Consider the following 23,806-nt stretch of genomic DNA (forward strand, 5'->3'; position numbering starts at 1 on the left):
TGGGTAGGAAATGCAGTCCTGTAGTTACTGGGCTCATGGCTATATAACAAACTATTTTCAGTTTTGAAAGAGAAGCAGAGAATTGATCATTCTGTAGGTAGCCTGCATTGCCTGCCTAAAAGAACAAGCCTTTTCTGAATGGATTAGGCTGAATGGCTGGGCACAGTGTGGAAGCCAGGAGAAAGGAACAGAAATGAGAAACAGCTAGATGGACCTGAACTGTGCTCCAGAAAAACAGAGGCAGACTGGTCTGTAGAGATCTTCTAAGGACTGAAGAGAGGATTATACACACCATATGACCGAATGTGGTTTGTAAACTGCATTTCCAACTGAAGTTCGAAATCTCTCCCAGTTCTTTAGCTTCTAAATACCTTGACTTTGTTACCTCACATTCTGACCTACCTTTCTCACTTACCTTATTTCTGTTCACATCACTTCTCCATCTAGTCCACCAGCATTGCAAGATCCAGAACTGAGGAGTTAGCAATACTTTCTCGAAGTGGGTAGAAACACAGTGACTATTTCTACTTTAATATTTGTCCTTATCAAGGTCTTTTGAAGGACAGAGATGGCTAGAATCATGGAGATCTCACGTTTGAGGCTTGGTAAAAGAAACAAACAAACAAACAAAAAACAAAAAACAAAACCCATTTATTGTTACATTGGTTGTTGGTGGTGAGGCAGTCTCATAGTTGTTGTATGTCTGAGAAAGTATTTTATCTTGTTTTTGATGTGTTTTTTTCTTGGGTATAGAATTCTGAGTCAAGTATATTTCTCTCAGCATTTTAAGATGTGGTGCCAGTGTCCTCTGGCTAACATTGTCTCATATGCTTAATCTGCTGTCTTTCCCATGTTTGTTCAATTGTGTCTGTTTTTCCTTCTGGTTACATTTCTTTGGTTGATTGTTTGAAACAATGAATTATCATGCACCTTTGAATAGTTGTCCTATTTCTTGTCCTTTAATTAATTGAACTTCTGTGTTAATGGGTTTAAAGCTTTCATCATATCTGGAAAATTTTCAGCCAGTAATTAGGACGTTCTTTTCTGTATTCTCCTTCTTTCACTTCGTGTGGGATTCCATTTACATATATTTCAGTATTCTTAAAGTTGTTTCAAATCTCTGTGATGCATAATTAATTGTTTCCCACAGTCTTTTCATTCCTATTTTCCATGTCTCTATTTAACATACTCTTCGGCTTCATGACTCAAAAGATTATTATTCTAGGAAGCATTTTAATGTCCTTCCCTGCTAATTATGTAATGTATATTTTAACAGCGTTTTTACTAATTGATTTTCCCCTCATTTTGGATATTTTCTTGCTTCTTTACACATTGGAAATTTTTTTCTTCTTAAATTTTTTTATTTATCTTAATTAGAGGATAATTAATTTATAATATTTTGATTGACTTAGGACAAATATTTTCACAATTCATATGGAAATTTTAAGTTGGATATTGGATATGGAAATTTTTACCCTTTGTACATTGGATATTCTTAATTTTAAAAAATTATTCATGGCACTGTTTGCAGACACTGATAATTTCTTGGAAACAATTGTATTTATTGAAGGCTTGCTGTTCAGGTTTTCTAGCTGATAAAAGACTAGCCTTTAGACCAGGTTTACTATTCCCTATTAATGAGGCCATATTGTCTTTAGGGCTATACTGATGTCATGGGAATTATGAGTAATTTCCATGCTGGTGGGTGGGGACGCCATTAGACTTGGTGCAATTTGAGACTCAGGGATTGTTCCCTATAATCCTGACCAGTACTACTAACTCTCTGCTGTAAACTGGAAGGGTATCACCTGTACACTCACACAGTTATCTGTGTGTAGCTCTCTCTAGTGAACTCTAACTATCTAGAGTCTCAAATCTTTCTTCTTGGGAGACTGTTTGTCTCTGCCTAGGTAGCACTTCCATGTATGTGTTAGAAACTATGTCTAGAGTTGTGGCAATTGTAGAACTCACCTTGCTTGCTCCCCGCTTCAGGAAATCATTCTCTGCTGCCTGACATTGGATGTAAAAAACTGCTCTTTCATTTATCTCTTCTGTTTTCAAGTTTGAGACAGGAGAATAAATGTGTCCTTTGCTCCTCTATGTCTAGCAAAATGGAGGTCCCCCTGCAATCAGAACTCACTGAATGCCTTGTGAATGCTAGGCAGTGACATCTGTGCATGGGTGAAGATTAACTATTGATATGGGGCTTTGGGCAACGCTGTCTTGCTGGAGAAACATGAAAGTTACAAATAGCATTTGCTCAGGGGTATGTTCAGTTCAGTTCAGTCGCTCAGTCATGTTTGACTCCTTCCAACACCATGGACTGCAGCACACCAGGCTTCTCTGTCCTTCACCAACTCCTAGATCTTGCTCAAACTCATGTCATCAATTCGGTGATGCGACCCAACCTTCTCATCCTCTGTCATCCTCTTCTCTTCCTGCCTTCAATCTTTCCCAGTAATAGGGTCTTTCCTAATGAGTAAGTTCTTCACATCAGTTTAAAATGCTGCTAGTCTTGTCATAACTTTTCTTCAAACAAGCAAGCATCTTTCAATTTCATGGCTGCAGTCATCTGCAGTGATTTTGCAGCCCCTAATAATAAAGTCTCTTACTGTTTCCATTGTTTCCCATCTATTTGCAATAAAGTGATGAGACGAAATGCAATGATCTTCATTTTTTGAATGTGGAATTTAAGCCAGATGTTTCACTCTCCCCTTCACTTTCATCAAGAGGCTCATTAGTTTCTCTTCACGTTCTGCCATGAGAGTGGTCTCTTTTACATATATGAGGTTATTGATATTTCTCCCAACAACCATGATTCCAGCTTGTGCTTCATCCAGTTGGGCATTTTGCATGATGTACTCAGCATATAATTTAAATAAGCAGGGTGACAATATACAACCTTTACTTACTCCTTTCCTGATTTGGAACCAGTCTGCTGTTCCATGTTCAGTTCTAACTGTTGCTTCTTGACCTGCATACAGAATTCCCAGAAGGCAGGCAAGATGGTCTGGTATGCCAATCTCAGTAAGTTTTCCACAGTTTGTTGTGATCCACACTATCAAAGGCTTTTGTATGGTCAACAAAGCAGAAGTAGGTATATTTCTGGAATTCTCTTGATTTTTCTATGATCCAATGGATGATGGCAATTTGATCTCTGGTTCTTCTGCCTTTTCTAAATCCAGCTTGAACATATGGGATTTCACAGTTCATGTACTGTTGAAGACTTGCTTGGAGAAATTACTTTGATATCATGTGAGATGAGTGCAAGTGTGTGGTAGCTGAACATTCTTTGAAATCACCTTTCTTTGGGATTGCAATGAAAACAACCTTCCTAATCCCATGGCCACTGCTGAGTTTTCCAAGTTTGCTAGCGTATTAAGTAAGTACTTTAACAGCATCATCTTTTAGGATTTGAAATAGCTCTACTACAATTCCATCACAACCACTAGCTTTACTTGTAGTGATGCTTCTTAAGGCCCTCTTGACCTCACATTTCAGGATGTCTAGCTCTAGATGAGTGCTCACACCATCGTGGTTATCTGGATCATTAATATCCTTTTTGTATAGTTCTTCTATATATTCTTTCAACCTCTTCTTAATATATTCTGCTTCTCTTAGGTCCATGATATTTCTGTCTTTTATTTGGCCCACATTTGCATAAAGCAATCCTTCCCTGCCTCTAATTTTCTTGAGCAGATCTCTGGTCTTTCCCATTCTGTTGTTTTCCTCTATATCTTTGCACTGATCACTTAGGAAGGCTTTTCTAAAATCTCTTCTTGCTAGCTTTGGAACTCTGCATTCAAATTTGTATGTGTTTCTTTCCCCTCTTGCCTTTTGCTTCTCTTCTTTTCTAAGTTATTTCTAAAGCATCATCAGACAACCGTTTTGCCTTTTTGCATTTCATTTAATCGGGGATGTTTTTGATTAGGTATGTATAGATCAAAAAATGAAGATTACTGCATCCACTTCCATTATTTCATGGAAAATACATGGAGAAACAATGAATGCAGTGACAGAGTTTATTTACCTGGGCTCCAAAATAACTGCAGATAATGACTGCAGCTGTGGGAAAACAAAACAAAACAACACAACACTTGGTCCTTGGAAGAAAAGCTATGAAAAAACTTGACAAAATATTAAAAAGCATAGACATAACTATACCAGGAAAGATCTGTGCAATCAAACCTATGGATTTTCCAGAGGTCATGAGTGGATGTGAGAGTTGGACCATAAAGAAAGCTGAGCACTAAAGAATTGATGCTTTGGAACTGTGTGCTGGACAAGCCTCTTGAGAGTCCCTTGGACTGCAAGGAGATCCAACCAGTCCATCTTAAAGGAAATCAGTCCTGAATATTCATTGGACTGAATCTGAAGCTGAACCTCTATTATTTTGGCCAATTGATGGGTAGAACTGACTCATTATAAAAGACCCCGATGGTGGGAAAGATTAAAAGCAGGAGGCAAAGGGGAAGACATAAGATGAAATTATTGGGTGGCATCTTCAACTTGATGAACATGAGTTTGAGCAAGCTCTAGAAGTTGGTGATGGACAGGGAAGCCTGGCATGCTGCACCCCATGATATAGCAAATACTGGACATGACTGAGAGATTGAACTGAACTGATGTACTGAGGACAATCAGGGAGCAGGCAGAAGTTTTTTAAGGAAGGAGGAAGGAACAAGTCCTGGATAGCTGACAATTTTGGGTCAGCAGGCCATTTCAAGCTGGAGAAGCTGTAGGGAAGCAATTCTATGCCAGGTGGAAAAAATGGTAAGAGAAAGGCAGGGGCGGCTGTGCTGGGCTTTCCCAGAGGACCAGATCCCACTTCTATTAAACTTTATCAATGTTCAATATGTTTAGGTGATTGGAAATATGAGTTTTGTTTTGGAAGTGGTAGAACAATATTCATTAGAACTGATGATGAAGATAAAGTTCCAACACTTAGGCTAATGATGTCAAGACCCAGCTCTTTGGAAGAGACCCTGACGCTGGGAAAGATTGTGGGCAGAAGGAGACAGATGAGAGTATTTGATGGCATCACCTATTCAAAGGACATGAGTTTGAGGAAACTACAAGGAACAGTAAAAGCCAAGGAGGCCTGTTTTGTTGCCGAACATGTAATCACAAAGAGTCAGACATGGCTTAGCAACTGAATGATACCAATGAGGACACAGGGTCTAGTGAAGGCTCTGGTCCTGGTTGGAGTGGAGAAAGATTCAGTTGGAAGGGGAGGCTTCCCATCCTCTGGTGCAGGTCCTTGAATCCAAGGCAAGGAGCACAAGATTTTAAATGTGTTACCGAAAATTGTTTCCTAAAAAAACAAAATACTGTTTTCTGCAGGAGAGATAGCTTTGACTAAGCTTCTTCTCTAGATTTTACTGAGGGATGTCGAAGGGATCTGGAGTGGTCTGAGTCTGCAAAAACCAGGTGACCGGCTGCTAGAGGGTGAGGCTTGTGGTAAACATCTGGCACTAGGTGCAAAACGGATCCAGAAAAAGTGTTCCTTCTGGAGTGTACATGCTAATATATCAAATTGTTTCAGCAGATCACTTCAAAGTTGTTTTGGGGCAAGCGATAAATGGATGGGTGGTTTGTTTTTGCCAATTCCTGCGGGTAGTTAGATGACGAAATGTCTGGTTACTTCACTGCATGGTTGGAATCATACTTGGGAAAGAAAATTAGATCAAGTCCACACATATATGGTCGTTAAACAGCAGGAATAGGGAGGTTTCTAAGGCAACTGTAGGTAATTTAAACATGAGGGGCCAAATGGAGACAGTTACATTTAACAGGCTGAGATTGGCCTCTACAGGTAGCCATAGTTGTTTCTATGACAAGTAGCCATAACAGCTACTTCTTGCTACGCTAGAGATGTGGGAAACCAAAAAGGGACCAATAGCCTTACAACTCTCCTTGCAGTGTGATTTCAGGCTAGAAGTAGTTGACAAGGAAAGGCTGACTGGTAAGCCTGGGAAGGGAGCAATCTGAGCCAGTAATGATTAGCTCTTGTTGCGGCCCAGAAAACAGAAGCATCGGCCAGTCAGAGTTCTGGGTCAGGTTCAAAGATAGATGATATTTGGCTTGAATCAGTATTTATCCTTGGGGATGTCAGCCATAACCTCTAAACAGAAGATTTCCATCTCCCCAGGTGGCAAAATAATTAATACTTTTTCCAGACTCAGGAACCTAGTAAGCCCTCTCAGGGCCACCTCTCCTAGCAGGCACACATGCATCTAGAGGTGGAATTATCATCATTGTGCCTATTGAGTAGATGAGCAAACTGAGGTTAAGAGACCTGATCAAGTTCATACAGCCAAGCACGTGAAAAGCCAAGCACAAACCCAGAGTAACAGTCCTCAAATTGTGTGTTTTTGCTCCATACCAACTGGGAGTGGTGGGTGGTGATCTGGCAACAATGCTTAGGCAGAATCAAGCAGTATTCATGCTTTAATTGAGGTAAGTAAGGAAACCCAGTAGAACATTCAGCTACGACCTAAATCAAATCCCTTATGATTTTATAGTGGAGATGAAAAATAGATTCAAGGGATTAGGTCTGGAAGCTTGAAGATCTATGGATGGAGGTTTGTAACATTGTACACGAGTTGGTCACCTAAACCATCCCCAAGAAAAACAAATGTGAGAAAGAAAGGGGGTTACCTAAGGAGGCCTTAAAAACAGCTGAGAAAATAAGAGAAGTGAAAGGCAAAGGAGAAAGGGAAAGATATACTAAATGGAATGCAGATTTCCAGAGAATGACAAGTGGATATGCCGGAAGCCAGCATGAGAGATCCCACCCATGACATGTCATGTGGAGAGATCTGACGGGCAAGGCGAGTCAGGTCTCAAGGGAGTCCTCTACCTGAGCATCTACCCCCCAAAACCAGAGTCTGCCTGTCTTATTTTACTGTGTTTTCCACTCTTCTGACATAACAGAGGGCCATCCCCAATCACCTTCCTCTAAAAAGAATTAACTTAGGGCTCCATGTAACAGTCTCCTGCATATAAAAAGAATGTCTTGGTTTGAACCCCTTTGATAGCTTTCTAACTTACCTGACCAGTCTGCCAGGACTTTTACAACTTGTGAATTGTTTACAGCCCCCCAACTGTGAGAGACACAAAGCTTAAAACATCTTAAAGATATAGAGCCTTTTTAGAGCTAAGAATTAGTTTGGTGAAGGGATTCATTGGTTGAGTTAATGTTTGCCGCCAGGCCTCCATATCATTTATCTTTTAGGCACCTGAAAGGATATTAATCAATGTAATCAGGATGCAGAAATAAGAATATAGTAGTTTTGATGTCAGCAACACTAGACTTTTGAGTTAATTACTTTTCTCTTTGTTATAAATCACTGCACTTCTTTCATTGTTATAAATTGTTGTGTCCTTGCTATGTAAGAATATAACTTTATTTAGCGCTTTCTGAGAGTGGCACCAGACTTTGGGAAGAACAACACAAATAAGTTCTCTGGTTGACAGACCCTTATCAGAAAAGGGCTGTAAAATGTTAATTGGCCTTCTGGCCAGAAGATGATGTAAATCACCTAAGACTTGTGTATACAGCTAGGTATGCAGAGAGAAAGCCTGGTCACAATAAGAGTCAGGGCTGCTGACGCTGCATAATTTTGTATTACCCATTGATCTCTATGTACAATCAAAAGTATAAAAGGCTCTTCCGGACAACAGAGGATGGGCCAGTCACTGGAAAGACTGGTTTCCCCCATGTCTTTTCTTACTCTATTTTCTGGCTGAATCCCCATCTGGGGCGTGGAGGCTCACCAATTCTACTTACTTGCCTTGTCTTTGAAGGCCCACGAGAGAGGGAGCCTAAGGTGGGGCACCCTCCACTATTCAAATGGGTGCCAGTGGCCTAACGTAGATGGTGCAAACCTCTTGCCCAGAGGTTTTATTAGCTTTCCCCATAAACCAAGTTATTCCGCATCTTTTCTCCACTAAATTTTCCTACTCTACTATTTTTCCCTAATCTTATATTTCTAAATAAATAAGTTTTTACTCATCTACTCTGTCTTCCCTTCGAATCACCCTGGATCAACCAGGGCTGGACCCCGGCAGGGATATAAGAAAGTCTTCATAAGTGAACACTGTAAGAATTAGAGGAAAATAATAGAATTGTAAAGAGTATAGATATCTTCAAGCAAAGTGGAGATACCAGAGGAACACTACATGCAAGGATGGGCACAATAAAGGCAGAAAAGTCAAAGACTTAACAGAAGCAGATGAGATTAAGAAGAGGTGGCAAGAAAGCGCAGAAGAACTGTACAAAAATGGTCACAGTGACTGGGATAGGGATGATGCTTGTGTCTCTCATGTAAAGCCAGATATACTGGAGTATGAAGTCAAGTGGGCCTTAGGAAGCATCACTACAAACAATGATAGGTGAGGTGATGGAATTTAAGCTGAGCTATTTTAAAATCCTAAAGAATGAGGCTTTAAAAGTACTGCATTCAATATGTCAGCAAATTTGGAAAACTCAGCAGTGGCCACAGTGCTGGAAAATGTCAATTTTCATTCCAATCCAAAAGAAAGGCAATTCCAATGAATGTTCAATCTATCGTGCAATTGGACTCATCTCACTTGCTAGCAAGGTAATGCTCAAAATCCTTCAAGCTAAGCTTCAACACTACATGAATTGAGAACTTCCAGCTGTACAAACTGGTTTGAGGAAGCAGAGATCAAATTGATATCATCCATTGGACCATTGAGAAAGCAAGGGAATCCCAGAAAACATTTCCGTCTGCTTCACTGATTATGCTAAAGCCTTTCACATAAAGGACCACCACAAACTGTGGAAAATTCTTAAGGAAATGGGAGTAACAGATCATTTTACCTGTCTCCTGAAAAGTCTGTATGTAGGTCAAAAAGCCACAGTTAGAATCATACAGGGGAAAATTGAAAGATTTAAAACTGGGAAAGAAGTGTGACAAGGTGTACATTCTCACTCTGGCTATTTAACTTCTATATAGGATACACCATTCGATATGTTGGACTGCATAAATTCCAAGCTGGAATAAAGATTGCTGGGATAAATATCAACATACACAGATAGGAAGATGAAACTGCTCGAATGGCAGAAAGCAAAGAAGAATGAAAGAGCCTCTTGATGAGGAGAGGAGATGCAAAAACTGGCTTAAAACTCAACATTCAAAACACTCTTCACAGAATTATACTCAACATTCATGGCATCCGGTCCCACCCCATCATGGCATATAGATGAGGGAAACGTGGAAGCAGTGGCAAATTTTATTTTCTTGGGCTACAAAATCACAATGTACCTTGACTGCAGCCAAAAATTAAAAGACACTTGCTTCTTAGAAGGAAGAAAAGCTATGAAAAACCTGCCCAGTGTATTAAAAAGCAGAGCCTCACTTTGCTACAGAGGTCTGTAGTGTCAAAGCTATGTTATTTCCAGTAATCATGTACAGATGAGTGATCTGGACCATAAGAAAGGGTAAATGCCAAAGAATTGAGCTTTTGAACTGTGGTGCTTGAGAAGATTCTTGAGAGTCCCTTATACAACAAGGAGATCAAACCAGTCAATCTGAAAGGAAATCAATCTATGGCGCCTGCTGACTCAGCTGAGGCATCTACTGAAGGCCTGCAGGTGGAAAGAATGGATTTTTCCACTGCAAAAGAGCCTAACCATGGCAGCTCCAAGCAAATGCTTTGTAGCTCCATCCCTGGAGGAAGCTCAGAAAGGCTGAAGGCTTTGTGTACCTTGGATTCCCTGATACATGCATTGCATTCTCCCAACAGCATTGGAGGGCAAGGAAGGGACATTCTGCGCCCTGTAGGAGGAGGATGGCTCAGGGATCCACAGGGACCAACACCTACCAGGTAGGATTGGAAAGGAAAGAGCAGGCATATGTAGCAGAGAGCTGGTGATGGGGGTGTGGGAAAAAGAGGGAACCAGCTCTTTATGAAGTAACTCACCCAACATCCCCTGAGGAAAAACCCAGTGATAAGTTCGTCTGAGATGGGACAAAGAGAGTCTATTTCATTACCCCTTATAATTCCTCTGAATGAGGAGGTGGTGGAGTTTGTGGGTCATCACAAACTCTTCCATGGCCTAGACCATCTGCCAGTTGCTATCCTTGGGGCTGCCTCTCCCCAGCTTCAGTCATGTAGTTCTGGATGAAATTAACAATCATGTATGCTGCTGAGTCAGAGCCAAAGACCATGTGAAGCCAGTCATAAGACCCCATGTCCCTGCCAGGATGGCTGATCTGGGGCTGTACATGTGAAGTGAGGAGGGTCATTCAGAGAACACCCTTGAACTCTGATGTCTGCAATCCTTTTCCTTACTAGGAGATGCCTTCAGGATTTAAAACCCTAGGGCAGTTAGCTTGAACTCCCTCACTGGGTGTAGAAGCCTTAAGGAAAAATGTTGCCAGGCTAAGACCATCAAAGCAGACCAAAAGGAAATAGCGAGGGCAAAAGAGAATTGATGACTTCTGAATTCTTGCTTCCCGTCACTGAGATCTTTGTATTTGCTTTGATTCTTGTATCCTGGATTCCCAGAATCATTTCAATGATTCTCCCCTTTCCTTGAAGCCAGTTGGAGTAGGGCTTCTCTCAATTTTGATTCAGACTTGGTTCTAGATCCTTCCCACCCAGATACAAACAGAGGCAACATTTACTTCAACACCATTAAGAGTGAAACCCTTTATTCTTTACTGAGAATAGGGTGTACAGAACACCAAATACAGTTCACCAGCATCCTGGGCAGGCGTGCCCAAGTGTGAGTGAATGTGTTTTAGGAACAGCCTTACTGATTCCTGAACCACTCCAAGCATTTACACTGCTGGTGCCAGGCCAATCCTGTCATTTCCTTGATCAAAGACCAGGAAATGCAGCCTCAGGGAGACGTCACCCAGGACCCAGGACTCTGTAGATGTCCTCACTCCTTACTCTCTAAAGGCGGTATAGCAGCGGCCTCTAGAATCCTGAGGGAGTCAGAGACACACACCAGTCAGCATGAGCCCTTATCAGTGACTCTCCCCAATATCCAGACCCAGCAAAATTATTTATTTTATTTCCCTATTTTAGTAAGTATCAAGGGGTTTTCTGAGCAGCAGGGGATATGAGAGTTCACCCAAAATCAGAGAGGACCAAGACATGAGGTTGCCATGAGGAAGGGTGTGGTGAGTGGAGGACTGGGAGGTAGGGAAACAGAGGAATGAAACACAACAAAGACCTATTGTAGAGCATCAGAAACTACATTCAATATTCAGAGATAAACCACATGAAAAAGAATAAGAAAAAATATTTTTTATATGTATAACTGAGTCACATTTTTGTGCAGCAGAACTTAATGCAACACAGAAGATCAGCTACACTTCAATATAATTACTTCGAAAAGAATAAGTGTGTCCATAGTTCCCCTCACTCCTAGTTTCTTTCCTTCTGACTCCTGATCCTTGTTTTCTCTGCAGAGAATGCTGGTTCTCTTCCTGAATCCCCACAATCTGTACTTTATTAAAAAAATAAATTAAAAATATATATTTTGTATTGGAGTACAGCTGATTAACAATATTCTGAGTTTCAGGTGGACAGTAAAGGGACTCAACCGTATGTACCCGGGTATCCTCGTCCCAAAGACACCCCTCCCATCCAGGCTGTCATATAACTGAGTGGATATTCCTGTGCTACAAAGTAACTCAATGTAGGTTAATCATCTTAAATAGAGCAGTGCCCACAAAATGTTCTTGAACACTTAACTCAGGAACTCTGAGAAACCTCCTTTGGCCCACACTCACCCTCTTTGTCCACTCCAGGCTTGGGTGGGTAACATACTCTTGTTCCCCATCCCCACTGGTCAGTTCGCAGCCCTCATCAGCCCTAGTAAGTCCCCAGTGCCTTAGTGAAGACCAACTTGAGATGTCATTTGCATAGAATCCAGTGCACTTTTGCCTAGAACCCAGCAACCCTCCATATGGTTCAATGAGTTTGTCGTTTTAAAATTCCTGAAATTCCCTCTCTTTCTCAAAGCCATCTTTGAGTCCATCAGCCTGCTCTGAGCTCTCGCAGGGAGGTGACATGAAGCCTTCACCCTGTGCCGGTCACTGTGCACCCTTCATACACATTATTATCCAACCTCCCCACCAAGGGGTGGAGTATCCCAACTGACAAAGGAGGCACCTGTCCAGAACTAGGGGAAGATGCAGGCGAGGACTAGGCTGACCATGTAATTTATCATTCAAACCAGAAAAATCTTGAGAAGGTAAGGCAGACTGTTAACTTATGGTGGGACTTCACACTTGGACTGTCCCCCACCATTCTCCTTGTAACATGGCCTATTTCAGGGACTGCTAGAGCTGAATTTAATATTCATGCACCTAAGGGTTCAGATTGAATTGAAGCTCTTTGAGGACTGAGGACCTTAATGTTCCCCACTCTCTGACTCCCAACATGCCATATGGTGTGGTATCTTCACATTTATTTCAGGAAAATCGGTGTCCCACACAGCCCTTTACCCTCAAGTGTTTGGTTTTGTGGGAGGCACTGGCCCAGCCACAGGACTCAGCAGCATCTGCAATGGTGTGACATGGCCTCTAGAGGGCGCCCTCCTCCCAGCAGCAGCCCAAGGGTTCCTGCAAGCTCCAGTTTGAGAACCAACCCTCAGTATTGTCCCCTCACCTTGAGGATGTAGGCTCGAGCTGGCACTGGGTAGTTGATGCCATTGATGGTGAAGATAATAGAGGGCAGAGTATTGACTGCAGAATATGAAACGTAGTGCTGTTAGAGAGAGAGGTTGAGAGGTTGACTATGGAGATCCTTGTTGTGTTTGTAGATTGGGAGTGACGCTGCGGCATCACCCTTTCTCTTGGAACCCCGTTGCTTGGCGCCAATGAGCTTTTGTATGTTATTGACCAGTCCTCTTGGGCCTTGGATATGTGATGCCCCTGTGTCCACCATGGCTGCGCAGCTGTCAGAATAAGCAATAACCTCTCTTTTCATGGTGATGCTGAGAGACAATGGAAGAAAGCAGGCATCAAGGTCACTCTGAGTCTCCTCAGAGTTGTCCCCTTCCTGACTGTTTCATAAACAGCCCTTCATCTCTGGCCCTCTTTTCTTTGCTCTCAACACAGCACCGTTCCTGACATCCTCAAATGTAGTACTTGAATACACCAGGATCTTTGTACCTTGATACAAGCTGATCTTCCTTCCTAGAAGACTCTGCTCCCCTTTGACTAGAAAGTTTCTTTTCATCTTTCAGATTCCACCTTAATTGTATTGTTTTCGGGAAGTCTTTCCCCTGGTATTTATCAGTCTCCTGTCTTGGTCACTCTCTGTAGACCCTTCCTCATGTCTACTGCTGCTGCTGCTGCTGCTAATTCACTTCAGTAGTGTCCGACTCTGTGCGACCTCATAGAGGGCAGCCCACCGGGCTCTGCCGTCCCTGGGATTTCCCAGGCAGAGTACTTCAGTGAGTTGCCATTGCCTTCTTTTCTCATGTCTAGCACGTACCAAAGTCACAATTCACTATGTGGGTGAGTCACTTCATGTACATCTGCCTTCTTAGATGTGAGGGTGAGTTTTATTCTTCTTGCCATCTAAATTACCTGGCACACAGTGGATGCCCAATGCTTCTCTGTTCAATGAGTGAATGAAGACTGAGAAAACAATAAGAACCTCCAGAGAGCTGTATCTCATGGGGAACAACTAATGGTTCACACACAGAGTGAAGATGGAGATTCGCAGGGGCAGCAGATTCTCATCGTACGGGAAGAGAGGGGCTCCACTGGGAGAGAGTGTCCCCCAGCACTGCTCTTACAACCAGCTTAGACCCTGAGACCCTGGCCAGGAAATACATGACTAGCCCACAAAAATTCCAAAGGAGAGGTCAGCTTTTGTCTGAGGGTATCACACAGAATCCTATCAATTATGCCTCTTGTCCTAAGATCACTCCTGGATCCCACCTTCCTGATTCTCTGTTATAGCCACTTCCCCACTGTGTGCCCATGAACATGGGGTGCCTTTTTTTATTAGTTGCTTTCACATGTTAAGGCTGCAGCCAATCTCTCTCCACTGCTGGGTAGCTGCTCCCTAAGAAGACCAGTTTTCCCCATTTTCTCAGTACTGTCTCAATTTTTAAACTGACATTTATCTTTACTATGAACTTCCTATGTCCTAGGTAGCACTGGACAGTTGGTCATCTTATCATAACTCTGTTCAGGCTGGTGAATTTCTCCCTGATCCTCTGTTCACCACATTATAGAGTCCTCTAACCATGCTCTCCACCTCTAAGGGCAGTGGGTGTAGCCCTCTTGTAGCCCCACAGACCTCTCTGGACCGTTTTAGGACCCTGGTCAGAGCCATGTTCAGAAGGCCTGGGGATTATAGAACCCATGGGTTGTTTGTGTATCTATGTGCTTGTGTGTTTGTCTGTATGTGTTTTGTATGTGTCTCTGTGAGTGCTTGTGTTCCTCTGACTAGCTATGCATATTTTTATGTCTCTGTGTAGATTTATGTGTGTCTGCTTGTGTGTTTCCAAGTGTCTGTGTGTCTGTGTGTGTCATTGTGGGTGGTGTATATGTCTGTGTGAGTGCATGTCTGAGAATGCATTTGTGTGTGTCTGCCTGTGTCCATGTACATTAGCAGGAGCATCACTTGGGCTGACCCTCAGAGGGACAGGCTTACCGGTCTATGTGTAGATTCCAGTCATCTGCTTGGACCAATGGTACCCAGTTGAGCTCTCCCTTGTAGTAGCGGTGGTCCACCCCACCAAACATCACCACACTGCCCTCCTGCTCGTCTCTGTAGAGAGAAGTGACCGGGGATCCTTGGAGGACAGTAACAACAGCACTGTCTGAGAGCTGTGCTGGTCCAACCATCAACGCCCTAATGATGTCCCCATGTACAGATGCAGAAATCGAGTCCAGGAGAGATAGAGATCCAGACTGAGGTCTGCTACTGTCTCATGGGTGGCACAGAGGAGGTTAGAAGCTGAATCACTTGTTTGAGCTCCACCCACTATGTCTTCTGAAGATGCCCTGGACCTTCAGCAACCTGAGTGCTCAGACACCTTCAGAGGACTGGGTGCTCAAGTGTTTTGGCTTTCCCAGTGTCCACCTTGTCATTTTTCCGGAAACTTAAAGGCTTGGAGTTCTAAGGGTGTGGTTCAATTCACCCAGATTTGGCTCCATTGGCCTGTGACCGCCATTGTCCAAAGGGCCCCACACTCAGAAGGGACCCCACCTCTGCTCGCCCTGTCTTGAAATTCCTAATATTTCTTGAACAAGGGCATACTTTTGTGTCCCACGCTTTCATTTCTCACTGGCTCCACAAATTGAGTAGCTGGGCCTGGGCTCTCTTTAAATGCTAATGAGGAAGGAAAGACATCCACTATTCTTCTCCTTCCTTCCTTATCAAATTCATAAGCAAAAAGTAATGCTTTTTCCTCCAACTTGTTTCCTGTTGCCTTCCTTTTGCCTCCCTCATGAATCACCCCCTAGACCAAGTTACTGGTCTTGAGCCCAGAAGTAGGGTTGTGTTCCAATAAAATTTTATTTATAAAAGCCAGTGGTGAAGCCAGGTAGGGCCATGAGGCCATAGTTATCTTTGGTTATATTACTCTCTGGATACTTCTTTATCAAGTTTTCTATAATTTTTGTACAACTTAAAGCATCTTACAGCTTATTTGCAGAAAGCAAATGTCCATCTCAGACTTACTTGCTCAAGTAGAAGGCAGAAACAGCCTCAGAAATGGCACCTTCATTCTTCAGCTTGTCAAAGATGGGGATGGCTCTAGAGCAGGATTGGTTGGGGTAATTCAAGCCCAAGACTCCATCAGATCTTCTGTCCTCAAACCCGTATTCTGCCACACTTAGACTGAACGGCTGGTCAGTACTTAAAAAGTCCCCAATCTGTGGGAGAGAAGAGTGTTCCCACTTACAGATACATGAAGTGGGGCTAGGACTGGGCTGGGGTGCATTGCCATTAGATCCTTAGAGAAGAATTGAGGCTGGGCTGTCTTTGGTTGCCCACAGATTGTTGGAGCAAGGTAGAAAGGGAATTTGGGTTCCATTTGAGAGAGGGTATGAATTTTAAAACATTTGTCCCTCTGAAAAATACCACGTGAGTAAGTCAAATTTGCCTTGTGGCTTCTGTCCAGGTGGGGCAACCAAGAGTCAGGCAAGGTCCCATTGGTGCCACCTTATGGACAAAACAATTGAGAGCAAGCTAGCCCTCTCTTTGGCATCACTGTGACCTAATGACAGGAATGGACTGAATTCTCTGTAAAGTACTGTGGATTCTGCATCTGTCCAGGAAGACAGAAGCCGAAAACACAATCTTGCTTGCAGGGTTCTATGAAATTACTCCCTGGGGAATTCACTTTTGGGGATATGTGTATATTTATGTGAGTATGTGTGAGACAGAAAGAGAGAGAGGGGAACTACTCAAGTATTTTGGGGGAGGCAAGACAGATTTATTAGACTTTCAAGAGTCCTCTAGAGCGAGAGAACTCGTTTATTACGCCACTTGACTTCTCAGGCCTCCAGTTTTCCACTCTGGATACCTGAAGCCCATGACTGCCCCCAAGGTACCCAGATCAATTTTATCCTGTCCCCAAACACCCCACTGCAGCTTCATTCCTGAATAGCCAGCTTAACTCCACCTTTTACCACATGTGTGCTCTCAGCAAGGCCCTTGCTGTATGGACCTCAGTTTCCTCATATGTCTCATGAGCTAACCAGAGTAACGGCTTTGTGGGGTTGTTGCAGAATTAAACCAGTTATCACCTGACAGTGCCTGGAACAGTCTGTGAGTATAAAAGTGGGTGATTCTATCCTTTCTCGCTCCAAGCCAAATGAAACTTGAACTGCTCATGGGCAGAGGAGCTGCAAGTCCACACGTCAAGCCACACTCTGGGTTAGATAATTTGCTTGCTCATGTGTCACCATGGGCACTGCATCCCCAGAGACATGATCTTGTGGATAAGATGGCCAATATCTATGGTAGTTAGGCTAGGGAGGGTCCTGCCAGATGGTCCTGCATCTGTTTTGCAAGCAGTGGTCCCCTCATATCCAGTCCTGACTCAGCATTTGTTACACTGTTACCAGAACTGTGTCGTGAGCAACAACTCTTTTCATTCTCCCAGATCCATACATGATCCAGAACATCTTATTGGTAGGCTGGAAGGTGGAAGACTGACATTGTCTGAACCTAATGTGTGTAGCTGCAGACCCAAAAGATGAGTGTCATCAGTTTCCAAGGGTGGAAACAGGGCAGAAGGCTAAGTGAAAGATGGTCCGGGTAGGGGTTGTCTGTACTCACAACAGGCTGAGCTGTTGCAAAAGACAGAGGGCACCCACAAGTCAGATGAGCCTGTGTCAAAGACAACCTGGAATTCCTGAGGGGGTGTTCCAATGGTGATGTTACCCATGTAGAATATCTACATGGAGAAGGAGGGAGTGGGTTAGTGCAGAACTGGCTACGCTCTATCCCCGCACTGATGACTCCCTCTGGTGTCACATATCTCTTGAGATCACTTTGTAACCACCATTCAGTTCACAGGCTTTGGTCACAGAGGTTTCTGCGTTTGATACATGTTTGCTGTGCTACACTGTATGCAGGATATTGACTCTATAACTAGGCGTTGAAGTGGTATCTCCTGCATGGGAAGCCCAGAGGCATAACTATGGGCCTCCAGGACCGCTGGACACCCAGGGAAGTCCTGGTGCCTTCATTTGAGAAGCTCTGTAGTCTCTTCAGACCCAGCCTTAGCACCCTCTTCTCCAGGAGGTCCTTCTTGATCAACTTCAGCCACTCCCTCTAAACTCAGACCACATCCAATCAACACCACACAGGTGACCCTTTCATTTGACATGTATTTACTCTTTGCCTATCTGTCAGGCTGGCATGGGCATTTTTGAAGACAAAATAAGCCATTTTTAATCTAAAAACAGTAAGCACTATGTTAGATTCTTATGGCCATACCCTTTTTCCTGCTGCATCTCTGGAAACTGAATTCCTCTACCTGGGGATTCACGATTGGTTTGAAGTTGGTTCTACCTTTTGATCAGTGATGGTTCACTCTTCATTTGTAACTGAGGCGCTTATTTAGTTCAGAAGGAACAATCACCCTCAAACTAATGACACATGTTTGACACAGAAATGGATATTTACCTGCCACCTGGTAATGGCCAGGCCCAGTCACAAAGACCACCAGTTGAGGATGAGAGTGCTTCTCCTCTGGGTGGGGCCCCTGTTTCCCAGTGTCTCGGCCTCTGGCAGGGACCCCAACCCCACCATCCCACCTGGCACCTCCAGATGAGCCCCATGCTAAGCTAGAGCACCAGGGAGCCCTGTGGAGCACCATCCTCCCCAAATACTCACATCTCTGATGTTTCTCAGTGGGTGAATAGTTAGATTTCAGCCATGAAAAGAAATCTGGGACAGTCTGTAAGCATGCTCCTTCAAGAAATTGTTCAGCATGTTTTTTCCACTGAGGGTTTTTCTCATGGTCTTCACTCTCCTTAGAGGTATTCTTTCACCGAGCATTTGACAAAGAAACATGTCAATGTATGGCAAAACCAATACAGTATTGTAAAGTAAAATAAAATAAAAATTAAAATTAAAAAAAAGAAAACAAAGAAGATTCTACAATTAGCTGTATGTGTTAAGGTATAACTGTCATTTTAATGGCCCTGTGCGTTTTCTAATCATTTTTATGAGGAACATTATTATCAGAATTTTATGCATATACCATGGCAAAAACATAGATTTGAATACAGGTTCTTTTCTGCCATCTTGAGTAAGCCATATGACCATGTGTGTCTCAGTCTCCCCTTCAGCAAAATGGTGGAAAGTAACAATACAAACCCTCCAAATAGGATATCTTGGGGATAAGCCAAATGATGGATATAAGGTACCTGATAAATAGGAAGTGTCATCAATGACAGCCATTAGCATTGCTGTTGCCATCCCACACATTCCTTCTCAAAGAACCTCAAGGAAGGAGGTAGAAGGGGGACTCTTATTCTCTTTTACAAGGGAGCAATTTCAAATGCAAGAGGTGTCTGAGTTGGGTGTTGTCACACTGCTTGTCAGATATAAGACAGTGTATCTTTCTACATGTTGAAAGAGAAGAGAGAGTTGAAAGAATAACCCAAGATATAGGGAACAAGGAAGGGAAATTCAGAGGCTTGAGAAGGAAGGACAAGTCTAATGAAAAATTAAAAGCAAGCAACACAAAGAGAAATAGACTGCCAGTGACTTCCAAAGAGATGGAGAGATAAATGACAGTGATACAGAGATGTAGACATAGACATATACACACTGAAATAGGGGAAAAAGAGGACATATTCAATAAAATGTAGAAAAGTGCTATTCCACAGGACCACATCAACATCTGTATTGACTGTGCACTGAACAGTTGCAAGGAGTTGCATTTTCAACCCCAAGTGTTGTGCAACTCAAATCTACACCAAGACCTTGGCATCCACAGTTCCTATAGGAAGTTACTTATTAATAAATAAGAGTTTAACTTTAAGACTCTTATGAAAATATTCCTTTCCCTTCTAAACCTGATGGGTGGAAGAATAATTGGATGAAAAGAAAAATCCGAGAAAGGAATATGATGTGACGTACGGTGCCCATACTTACTTGACTATGCACTCTGAGAAGGCCACCAGCCCGAGAAGCACAAGCCAATTCATGCTTCTTTACTGGCTCCAAGTACTCAGGGAAGTTTAGGTTCTTAGCATGTAGTGGTGACCGGGAGCCCCTAGTTATATATGCTCTGACATGCCCTAGTTTTTCCCCATCAGGCCACTAAAAGATCTGAAAAAAAGAAAAAAGAAAACAAACAAAACACAAAGGTCTTGATAAAAACTTTGCCTTCATTAATGTCCTTGGCAAATGGACTTTGAAGCTTTTCAGAATACAGAGAATTAAACTGTAATCTCTTCCTTGAATCTTGGCTGGAAAATCAAACTGATCTGCATGGATATCTAAGAAGACAGAAAACCTTGCCTAGTTGGAGAAAAAACTGCTAAGAACATTATGAAAATGGAATAATAGGGGCCATGCTCGACACGCATGGTTTCATGTCATCTTCCTAGCCACTTCATGAGATATGCATTGCTGTCTTCACTGGCGAGGCATTGCTAGGATGATAAGTTGTCAAATGGCAAAGTGAAGACTTCAGGGACAGCCCAGGGACATACAACTGGCTTTAGGTAGTGGGTCTAATGGCAGACATAGGGGCACCTATGATGCCAGGCTGCAACAAAGATTTAGAGCAGAGCAGTACTTCAATTGCATGGTTTCTGTATTGGAAGAAATGTCAGATGCATCCACAAGATATTTTCTATCATTCAACAACTGTACAAGTAAGAACTGTGTGCTTGTTTCTGGGTTAAAGGCTTCAAAGTCAAAGTTGATTAAGACAAAAGTAGTCTTCATCTTAAGAGAGCTAGAAGTCTAGTTCTCACAAACTCATTGCCCCAGGAGCCAGGAGATATGATACTAGGACTAGGTGGCCATGTTGGAATCTGGGCAGCACAGGCCTTATTTCTGTTAGGAGCCTTTCCTTCACTTCACTCATGCCGTAAAGCAGGCCAGTTGGCCATGTTTTTAAGAGAATCAGAAGTTTGGATATTTATGTACAATCTGTTGATTTTAATGTTAGCAACTAATTTTATTTTCCTGAAAAAAAAGTGGGAACAAAATCTCCACAGTGGTGTGCTGGAATCAGCCTTCAGTCTGTGCAGTTTTTTGTTTCTGGCCTAGATTTGGGAGTGCAGTGGGGACAGAGAGGAATTTAATTCACGTTGGTTGATTTAATTTTATTTTTTTAAATTTGTTTTTACTTTATTTTACTTTACAATACTGAATTGGTTTTGCCATACATTCATGTGAATCCGCCATGGGTGGATACGAGCTCCCAATCCTGAATCCCCTCCCACCTCCCACCCCATATCATCTCTTTGGATCATCCCCGTGCACCAGCCCCAAGCATCCTGTATCCTGTATCGAACATAGACTGGCGCTTCGTTTCTTACATGATAGTGTACATGTTTCAGTGCCATTCTCCCAAATCATCCCACTCTCTCCCTCTCCCACAGAGTCCAAAAGTCCGTTCTATACATCTGTGTCTCTTTTGCTCTCTCACATACAGGGTCATCATGACCATCTTTTAAATTCCATATATATGTGTCAGTATACTGTAGTGCTGTTTTTCTTTCTGGCCTACTTCACTCTGTATAATTGGCTCCAGTTTCATCCATCTCATTAGAACTGATTCAAATTTATTCTGTTTAATTGCTGAGTAATACTCCATTGTGTATATGTACCACAGCTTTCTTATCCATTCATCTGCTGATGGACATCTAGGTTGTTTCCATGTCCTGGCTATTATAAACAGTGCTGCGATGAACACTGGGGTACATGTGTCGCTTTCTATTCTGGTTTCCTCGGTGTGTATGCCCAGCAGTGGGATTGCTGGGTCATAAGGCAGTTCTATTTGCAATTTTTTAAGGAATCTCTACACTGTTCTCCATAGTGGCTGTACTAGTTTGCATTCCCACCAACAGTGTAGGAGGGTTCCCTTTTCTCCACATCCTCTCCAGCATTTATTGCTTGTAGACTTTTGGAACGCAGCCATTCTGGCTGGTGTGAAATGGTACCTCATTGTGGTCTTGATTTGCATTTCTCTGATAATGAGTGATGTTGAGCATCTTTTCATGTGTTTGTTAGCCACCTGTATGTCTTCTTTGGAGAAACAGAGACTGAATGCATACTAAACATGCTGACTCACTGGAAAAGATCCTTGTATTAGGAAAAATTGAAGGCAAGAGGAGAAGTGGAAGACAGATGATGAGATGGTTGAATAGCATCACCAAGTCGATGGACATGAGCTTGAGACTGCTCCGGGAGTTGGTGATGGATAGGAAAGCCTGGCATGTTGTAGTCTATGGCATTGCAAAGAAACAGACACAACTGATGGACTGAACTGAACTGAACAAATTGAGAACAAAGAATAATAAATCTAATTGCATCAAGTTGTTGACTAGCTACATATAACAACACATTACTTAAGTGGCTTTAAAATTCAGACTTATGACTCTACATTCAGAGTGGAATATCTTCTAAGGAAAAACAAAAATCCTGCCCATCAAAACAAAAGCAAAGAAAATCAAAAGGAAAAAATGAGAGAAATCTGACACTATATTCATCAACTTCAGTTCAGTTAAGTTGCTCATTCATGTTCAACTCTTGTGAGCCCATGAACGGCAGCACACAAGGCCTCCTTGTCCATCACCAACCTGGAGCCCACACATATGCATGTCCCTTGAGTTGGTGATGCCATCCAGCTGTCTCATCCTCTGTCATCCCCTTCTCCTCCTGCCCTCAATCTTTCCCAACATCAGGGCCTTTTCAAATGAGTCCACTCTTTGCATCAGGTGGCCAAGTATTGGAGTTTCAGCTTCAGCATCAGTCCTTCCAGTGAACATTCAAGAATGATTTCCTTTAGGATGGACTGGTTGCATCTTCTTGCAGTCCAAGGGACACTCAGGAGTCTTCTCCAACACCACAGTTCAGAAGCATCAATTCTTCGGGGCTCACCTTTCTTTACAGTCCAACTCTCACATCTATACATGACCATTGGAAGAACCATAGCCTTGACTACACGGACCTTTGTTGACATAGTAATGTCTCTGCTTTTCAATATGCTGTCTAGATTGGCCTCAACTTTCCTTCCAAGGTGTAAACATATTTTAATTTCATGGCTGCAATCACCATCTGCAGATTTTGAGCCCAGAAAAATGAGGTCCACCACTGTCTCCACTGTTTCCCCGTCTGTTGCCCATGAAGTGATGGGACCACATGCCATGATCTTAGTTTTTTAAATTTTGAGCTTTAAGCCAACTTTTAACTCTCCTCTTTCACCTTCACCAAGAAGTATTTTATTCTCCACTTTCTGCAATAGGGTGGTGTCATCTGCATATTTGAGGCTATTGATATTTCTTCTGGCAATCTTGATTCCAGCCTATGCCTCCTCCAGCCCAGCATTTTCATGAGGTAGTCTGCATAGAAACTAAATAAGCATCATGACAATATAAAGCCTTGACGTACTTCTTTCCTGTTTGGAACCAGTCTGTTGTTCCATGTCCAGTTCTAACTGCTGCTTCCTGACCTACATACAGGTTTCTCAAGAGGCAATTCAGGAGGTCTGGTATTCCCATCACTTTCAGAATTTTCCACATTTTATTGTGATCCACACAAAGTCTTTGGCATAATCAGTAGAGCAGAAGTAGGTTTTGTTCTGGAATTTATTGCTTTTTTGATAATCCATCAGATGTTGGCAATATGATCTTTGGTTCCTCTGCCTTTTCTACAACCAGCTTGATCATCTGGAAGTTCACGGTTTATGGATTGCTGAAGCCTGGCTTGGAGAATTTTGAGCATTACTTTACTAGCGTGTGAGATGAGTGCAATTGTGCAGTAGTTTGAGCATTCTTTGGCATTGCCTTTCTTTGTGATTGGAATGAAACTCAGCTTTTCCAGTCTCTAGTTGTGTTTAATTCTATCATCAGTTTGTCCCATGTACTTTCTTTCTATGTCTCTTTTTATCTCTGACTTCTTTGCAACTGAGTAAGTTTTCAGATTCCCTTTTATATCCTTTGTCACTTTATTCACTGTAACTGTTTTTTAAGTAGTTTTAAGATCCATGGTATGCATCTTTAACTTGCCAGTCTATCATTATTAATTATGATAATTATTGAATTATTTATTAATTTATCATTTCTTTGTCTGTACTGGGTCTTAGTGTGGCATG

The 23,806-nt window shown here is 42.5% G+C and overlaps 1 pseudogene; it reads right to left on the reverse strand.

The window, feature by feature from the left end:
* LOC102170143 lies at positions 10,815 to 19,682 on the reverse strand (annotated as a pseudogene).

This window comes from Capra hircus, chromosome 29, assembly GCF_001704415.2.
Source record: "Capra hircus breed San Clemente chromosome 29, ASM170441v1, whole genome shotgun sequence".
Lineage (NCBI taxonomy): Eukaryota > Metazoa > Chordata > Mammalia > Artiodactyla > Bovidae > Capra > Capra hircus.